Source organism: Panthera pardus, unplaced genomic scaffold (genome assembly GCF_024362965.1).
Source record: "Panthera pardus isolate Hobbes unplaced genomic scaffold, ASM2436296v1 HiC_scaffold_19, whole genome shotgun sequence".
NCBI classification, from domain to species: Eukaryota; Metazoa; Chordata; class Mammalia; order Carnivora; family Felidae; genus Panthera; species Panthera pardus.
Window position 1 is genome coordinate 20,171,347 of NW_026526754.1, and position 8,047 is coordinate 20,179,393.

An 8,047-nucleotide genomic window follows, 5' to 3' on the forward strand; every position below is an offset into this window, starting at 1 on the left:
AGGCCCCACTGCCCTTCCAGAGGACAACAGAAGGAGGGAAATGTAAGCTTTGATGACTGGCATCCTGTTGGAAGCCAAGCCCTGCCCCTACCTGCTCATTGTACCACTGGGGGCCCGTCCCCTAATGTCTCTTCAACTCAGTTTCCTTCTCTGTAGGTAAAATTGGGTAAGAAGATGTGTCTGGCAGGCCTTTTGTAATTATTAGATAAGAAAAAGCATGTAAAGTGTTATGCGGGGTCCCTGGCAGACAGGATGGGCTTCCGTGCTCTTTTTATTTCTTTCTCTGCTTTCTTTGCATTGGATGTTTGTACCTGGGCTCAGTGGTGCCCAGGAAGACCATCTTTTTTTTTTTTTTTTTTTTTTTTTGTACTTGGCACAGTGCCTAACTAATGGCAAGTGGTTAGTATGTATTTGAGCTCCTTTTTTTCCTGGGCTCAGTACATTTCTTTCTTTCTTTTTTTTTTTTTTAATATTTATTTATTTTTGAGACAGAGAGAGACAGAGCATGAATGGGGGAGGGTCAGAGGGAGAGGGAGACACAGAATCCGAAGCAGGCTCCAGGCTCTGAGCTGTCAGCACAGAGCCCGATGCGGGGCTCGAGCTCACAGACTGTGAGATCGTGACCTGAGCTGAAGTAGGACGCTTAACCGACCGAGCCACCCAGGCGCCCCAGTACCTTTCTACTGAACATGTGTTTTCCACTGTGATCTCCCTTAGGCACAATTGATGCGTCAGGGACGAGGCAGATGTTGTACCCGTACCCTCAGGATTTGTGCAGTTTAGTCAATGCCGGGAGCTGCCCCTTGCTCGTTTCTGTCGTGGGTCATGCCCTCTTTCTGCTCCCAGCTTCACTATGACATAGGTGTTATTCTCCCTGCTTTGCAGAAAAGCAGCTGGGACTCAGGGCAATGTGAACACTTGGATGTCTGAGCGGAGAAGACGAAGGGGACCCTGGCATGAGAGAGGACTCCGAGACCTTATCTGTGAGCAGAATCTGGGGCCTCTCGTGTAGGCTAGAGCAGCCTTGAACTTCTCAGACTGAGGGGAGAGGACAGTATGGATCACTGAGGTGACTGAGCTCTCTTTGCTGATTCTGGTGTGTGTGTGAGTGAGATGAAGACAGAGATGCGCGCACACACACACACACACACACACACACACACACACGAGAGAGAGAGAGAGAAATGGGCAGAGAGAGACACACAGAGAGACACAAAGGGACAGAGGTGGACAGAGATAGAGCTACAGAGGGAGACAGGGTGCAGAGCTGTGTCTGGTTCTGGTGGATCCCAGGGGAAGCACTTCCTAAGCTGCACATGGTTGCGGAAGCTGAGGCCTCTGCTCACTGGAAGAAAAGCTACGAACAACCATTAGGTCAGCAAGGCCCTCCAGGTCCCCACTGAGGGTGCCTGGGGTTCCCCAGCAGAGGATGCTCAGCTGGGCTGGGGAGGGCCTGAGCCGCTGTCACCAGCCCAACAGGGGGCAGTGCAGGGGGCTGCGTGGAAGCTGGGCTGGGTACTGCCAGTTGGACACTTAACCTGGCACCTGAGGGTCTGCAGGATTTGGCATGAATGGCGTGTTTTGAGTAGCTGCTATCTAAGAGGGAACTTCGGGTGAATGATCACAGCTTACCTCATTTCATCGAAAGGCAAAATCTAATAACTGTTGCAGGCCCAGGCAGACAGACCTGGGTTTGTACCCTGACTGCTACTTAATAACTATGTGACTTTGGCTCCCTAAACCTCAGTTTCTTTATCTGAAGAATGAGGACAGTGGTTTGGCCGTTAACTAAGTGCAGTAGGGCCTGTGACGTGTGTAGCACAGTCAGGCCCAGGGTGTGTACTCTGTAAGTGCTGGCCCTGCCCAAGCCCCTTGTCAGTGGGGGCATCGTGATCCCTCTACTGCGAGCAGGGGCATTGTTGTCCCCCCCCCCCACCGTGAGGGGTGGCGTCATGATCCCCCGCATCATGAGCGGGGGCATTGTTGTCCCTTCCACCATGAGGGGCGGCATTGTGATCCCTGCACCGTGAAGGGGGGGCATTGTGATTCCCCCCACCATGAGCGGGGACACTGTTGTCCCCCCCACCATGAGTGGGGGGGCATCATGATCCCCACTGTCACTGGTGAGGAAACAGAGGCTCAGAGGGCTTTGATATTTACTACACTTCTGGGGAGGGGGTCTCACAGCTCCTGGGGGGATGCCAGAATCTAGGGCCTTCTCATCTGACTCCAAAGCCCTCTCCATGATGGATTATTGATTTTTCTTCTCTTTTAATAACACTGGTTTGTTGTACAGAGTTGCCTGAGAGTTTGCAAGTTAGGGAGTCTGTGGCAGCTTGCTGTAGTGCTCTGGGGCACTGTCATTACTTTCTTGAGTTTTGGGGAATGTCTTTCACACTAACAGCAATGCCCCTCTCCCCACCAGGACCCTGGTGTCCTGGAAAGCACCACTGTCAGACATAGAGTGACATTTCTGTTTCATAAAAACATGTTTTAAAATTAGACTAACAAAGTATGCATGTGTTAAAAAAACAAGCAGAAAAAGAGGGTACAAAGTCAAAACGTGTCTCTTCTAGTTCAGACTCTTGGGTTCCTCTTCTGGGGCAACCATGATTGTGGCCGTTTTCTCGTTTTAAATTTTTCAAATTTCTCTACTCATTTGCACATATTTGTGTGTTTGTCTGTGTCTACATATCCTTCATTAATAACAATGGGTGCTTACTATAACACACACACACACACACACACACACACACACACACACACAGCCTGTGCCCTTTTGTGCCTCTCAAATAATTCTCTTGAGACTATTCTACCTCAACTCCATTACGTGTAGCTCATTCTTTCTTCATCTCATTAGGTGAATTAGGTCTAGTTTATTCTTTTTTCATGGTTCTTTCATGTTCCGCAATATGGACATTCCGATTTATTTACTCTTTATTGTCGGATCACCTCAGTTTTTGCTATTTTGCATTGAACATATTTAGACAAATGGCATTGAACACATTTGAGAACACATGTGTAGGATGAAATCCTGGAAGAGGAATCCTCATTGAAAGGTAGGTATATTTATAGCTGTCTCAGATTTGCAAAGTGCCTGCCACAGATGTTGAACCTGCAGAGTGGGAAGACGCTCACTGTTACCGCCCCACAGTCACCTCTGTGTCTGAACAAACTTGGTGATATCCATTAATCAAACAGGTGACAAATGGAATCTCGTTGTTGTTTTGATGTGCATTTCTTTAATATTGAGTGAGGTTGTGTTTTGCTTTTATTAAGTGCCTTAGCTATTAACTGATAATTAAACCGGTACATTAATTGGCTATAATTGTGTCTGTATAATTTGTTGAAACACTTTTGCTGAGTCCTAGCCCAAATAGACTAAAGGAGGTAGGATGTGGGATGAGTGATGGCTTTCTTATAACTTAATTCACCAGTTCAGTTAGAAAGGATGAAGTGGATTTCTTTCAAGGCAGGCTGTATATACCTTGCTTTTAGAGCAGGAGTTGGCAAACTTGCTTTTAAAGGGGACAGATAGTAATTATTTTAGGCATTGTGGGTCGGATGGTCTCTCCCAGAACTTCTCAACTTTGCTACTGAAGTGCAAAAACAGCCAGAGACAACATGTAAATAAATGGGCATGGCTGCATCCCAATACAATTTTATTTAAAACAACAAAGTCTTTGGGCTGTAATTGGCCTGTGGGTTGTGGTTTTCAAAACCTCATTCTACACTGTACATGAGTGAGTGTCTGGAGACAAGATTAGCACCTCAACTTGCAGGTTCCAATGGCCTGGGTCTGATATACCCCAAACCCTTTGGTTACACGTGTTAATAGGCAATGTACCTGAAGAAACGGATAAATACAAGTCTATGCAGGCACTTGGGCATTCCAGATACCAGGCCTTGGGACCACGTCACCCCGAGAGCAAATGAGGCTGGGAGTTCTGAAGTTTTCCCACTTGCATGCATAATTTGTGGTCTTAATTTTCAATGTAACATCTCCTTACCCTGAATACACACACAGTACGTAATTGAATCTGCCACGCACTGGCCACTCTTATGGCATGGACAAGGCTAAAACTGTTGTTTATATAGTAAAAGAATAGTCCGGCTACTCCCGGGGATCACACAGAACTTCTCAGGAAGGGAACTCAGGGCCGAGGGAGGCAGTCCTGGTATTCTGAGGGTGAAGGCTGCAGAGGCTGTGTGGTGTAAGTGGGGGTTTGGAGGAGGCAGGAAGCAGAGGCAGGGGCTAAGCAGAGAGTGGCCGCCTGGGCAGGGGCCAAGTCGAGCCCAGGGGTCCCAGGAGAAACCAGACTTGAGGAGACCTTAAATGGGGACTTGGGTTAAATGTGTTGTGAGCACATATGATTTGAACGACGTCTCTGATTCATTTGTCTGCTTTGTTGCCTGTGGACCCGTCCTACAGCAGTGCCTGGAACATTAGGGGGCTTAGTTCATGTTTGTTGGATTAATGAACGAATGAATGAATGAAGGTAATGAATACCGCAAAAATGACTTTTTACACTCATTGTGACAATTTTACACTTACATCAAGTCATGTGAACAGTACCTGTCATGTTAAAAGTGTACAAAGTATGATGGCTGTTAATGTTAGCAGCTGTTATCCACAGTGGGTTTCGAAGGCCAATACGGATAATCATACTGATGGCCACAGCTGTTTGCTGATGAGGTATACTCTACAGGTTCTAGTTCTGAGCACTTTCAATGAATTCTTGCCTTTAATTTCTACCATCCGTTAGGTAGCGCACAATGACTACCGCCGTGATTCCATTTTACAGATGAGAAAACGGAGTCACAGAGAGATTCATTAATTTATGTAAAACTTCCCAGCTAGATGTAAAGTGAAAACATACCTCTGGTATTTGGAGCAGTGGTTCTCAAACTCCAGGGAGCATCAGACTACCCTGGAGGGTGTGTTAAATCACACATTGCCGGCTGGGCCCCACTCCTAGAGGTTTTATTCAGTTGGTCTGGGGAAAGGCCCAAAAATCTGCATTTCTAACAGATTCCCCTTTGATGCTGATATTGCTTTCCTCAGGCTATACTTTGATAAATGCTGATTAAGAGCATTTTGTGACTGTTAAAAAAAATAATGGTGGTCCCAGGGAAGGCCTATTTACAATTTAGTTTATTTCTGGCTCTTCTTGACCTGCCCCCCCCCCCCCCAAGAACCTTTTCAGTCCCTTAGTGGTGCTGCTCTTTTTTCGTCACCCTTCCCCACCTCTAGGGCTCTGGCCAATTCAGCCAGTGTGGTCACAAACCGAACCCCAGGAGACAGACATGGGGTGGCTTGCAGAAGTGATATGTTTTCTCTCTGGGAAGTACCGAAGGGTTGAGTTCCAAGGTCCAGGCTCCATTTCGGACAGGATGTCCCCAAGTTTTACTGCAGGTGGCTGGAGTGTGCTTGGGCGCTGCCTGAAACACAAGCACGAACAGCTCTTCTCTAGTTTTAGTGTCTTACCCCTCGCAAGTGCTAAATTACCCCATAAACAAAATACATCTGGTGTTTGACTCATGGAAAATATTTCTCTACGGTTGAAAAGAAGTGTGTGGACAGTCTGACTCCATTAATTTCCACTGGAGTGACTCTGAACCATCTGCTCAGGCTCTGCTGCAGGGGGGAGGCGAGGGGGCCGGGCCACGCGACAGTCAGTCTGGAAAGTGCAGCGTCGGCTCCACGGAGCTGTGGGTAGGTGCCCATGTCACTAGTGGCCCTCATAGGCTGGAGGAGGCTTCCCAATGCTGCTGTATGCACTCTGAACATGTGGCACGCTCTGGTCCTGGTAGAGATGGCCTGGACCCCAGTGCCTGCTTCTCTCTGACTGGGGATCCACTGGGTGTGCCACCGTGGCCAGGATCTGTGATGTCTGCAAGGCCAAGTACAGCAGATACTTCCTGGTACTCCAAGCAGCTCTTCCAGGGTAGTTCTGGGCTCTCCCTTCAAGGCCCACAGGAAGTGAGAGGGGATTCCTCTGGGGACTTCTGGGCCTTAGCTATTTGGAGACAACAAGATCTTGGTGGCAAAGAGGCCACCCTCCTATGCCACAGGGGCCACTAGGAGCAGGCAAGCCTATGAAGTGGCACAGATTTGGGTTCATACCTGATTTCCCCTCACCAACATCATGTGCCTTTGCCAAGTTATTCTTAACCTCTCTGACTTTTGTCTCATCATCTTTAAAATAGACACTTTTTATAGCATAACCATAGCAAGGGTGATCAGTTGTGTATCAAGTCACTTGAACAGTGCCTGGCATGTAGAAGGTGCTGGAAGAATGATGGCTGTTAATATTATCAGTATATATTCTATGATGCCCCATGATGACTGCCCTCACTACCTGTCTTTCCACACAAACCCATTGTGCATGCCTAGTATAATCACCTCTCCTTGAGTGAGGGCAGAATCACTAAACATGATGATGGTTTATGACTTTGAGTTAATCCAGAAGGAGATTATCTAGGTGGGTCTGAATTAATTGGGTAAGTTCTTAAATGCGACTGGACCTTTCCTGAAGCCAGAGTGGCTGAAATGTGAGAGGGTCAATGGAGGGGGTTGCATGGCAAGGACCTGACAGCTACCTCTAGTTGCCAGGAGTGATCCACAGCCAATAGCCAGCAAGACATCAGGGAATCAGTTGTACATCCACAGGGAAATGAATTCTGCTCATAACCTGAGGGAGCTTGGAAGCAATCTTTCCCCAGTCAAGCCATCAGATGAGAACACAGCCTAGCTGACATCTTATTTTCAGTTTTGTGGGACCCTGAGCGGAGGACCCAGTTAAAACATGCCCAGCTCCTGACCCACAGAAACTGTGAAGTAAGCAATATGTTTTGTGTTAAACCACTTAATTTGTAGTAATAAAAATAATAATAGAGAATGAGCCCAAAATAATAACATCTGCCTCAGAGAAAGATTATGAGAAATAAATGCAATAATGTGTATAGAGCGTGCAAGGCAGCTGAATGGTAGATACTTTTTAAAAAATGTTTGTTGTGCTCGCTTTGGCAGCACATATACTAAAAATTGGAACGATACAGAGAAGATTAGCATGGCCCCTGCGCAAGGATGACACACAAATTTGTGAAGCGTTCCATATTTTTTTAAATTTTTTTTTTTCAACGTTTTTTATTTATTTTTGGGACAGAGAGAGACAGAGCATGAACGGGGGAGGGGCAGAGAGAGAGGGAGACACAGAATCGGAAACAGGCTCCAGGCTCCGAGCCATCAGCCCAGAGCCTGACGCGGGGCTCGAACTCACAGACCGCGAGATCGTGACCTGGCTGAAGTCGGACGCTTAACCGACTGCGCCACCCAGGCGCCCCAAAGCGTTCCATATTTTTAAAAGAAAAAAAAAATGTTTGTTTGATTTTGAGAGGGAGATAAAGCATGAGTGGGGGAGGGGCAGAGAGAGAGGGAGACACAGAATCTGAAGCAGGCTTCAGGCTCCGGGCTGTCAGCACAGAGCCCAACTCGGGGCTTCAACTCATGAACCATAACATCATGACCTGAGCAAAGTTGGATGCTCAACCGACTGAGCCACCCAGGCGCCCCTGCGTGATAGGTACTTGATAGCAGTACCCCTGGGTTTCAGATCATCTCTTCAGCGAAGAAGTGGTCCAGCTCTTCCTCCCCCATCAGGAGCATATTCTTACCTCAACCCCCCAGCCTGTTAGCTGGGATCTTGCTGAGCTCCTGCTCATCCCCTTAGGTGTTGGCTCATGTCTTGCTGTGGCCTCAATGCCCACCACTGCCCATAGGGAGCCTGAGCGTTGACCACTGTCACTGTCACCTGTTTCACCCTGTATTTTTACTAGAAGCACTTTTTTCCATCCATTCTTATAAGGCTGGCTCGTCTTTTAGTTGTCAGCTCAGATGTCACCACCTCTTAAAAGCTTTTTCTGACCATTTAGTTGGGCTCTTCTTCCTCCCTCACCATTCTTGGAGCCCTTGTTCATTTGCTTCACAGCACTTTCTCAATTCTCATGTTGGTTTTGTTCACTGCTGATCTTGGTGTCAGGGGCT

At 47.5% G+C, this 8,047-nt stretch overlaps 1 non-coding gene across 1 annotated transcript; it reads left to right on the forward strand.

The window, feature by feature from the left end:
- The first annotated feature begins 7,017 nt into the window (after positions 1 to 7,017).
- LOC128778216 (U6 spliceosomal RNA) lies at positions 7,018 to 7,125 on the forward strand. Its single transcript, XR_008423631.1, has one exon. It is a non-coding gene; the product is annotated as a U6 spliceosomal RNA (small nuclear RNA).
- The last annotated feature ends 922 nt before the right edge of the window (positions 7,126 to 8,047 follow it).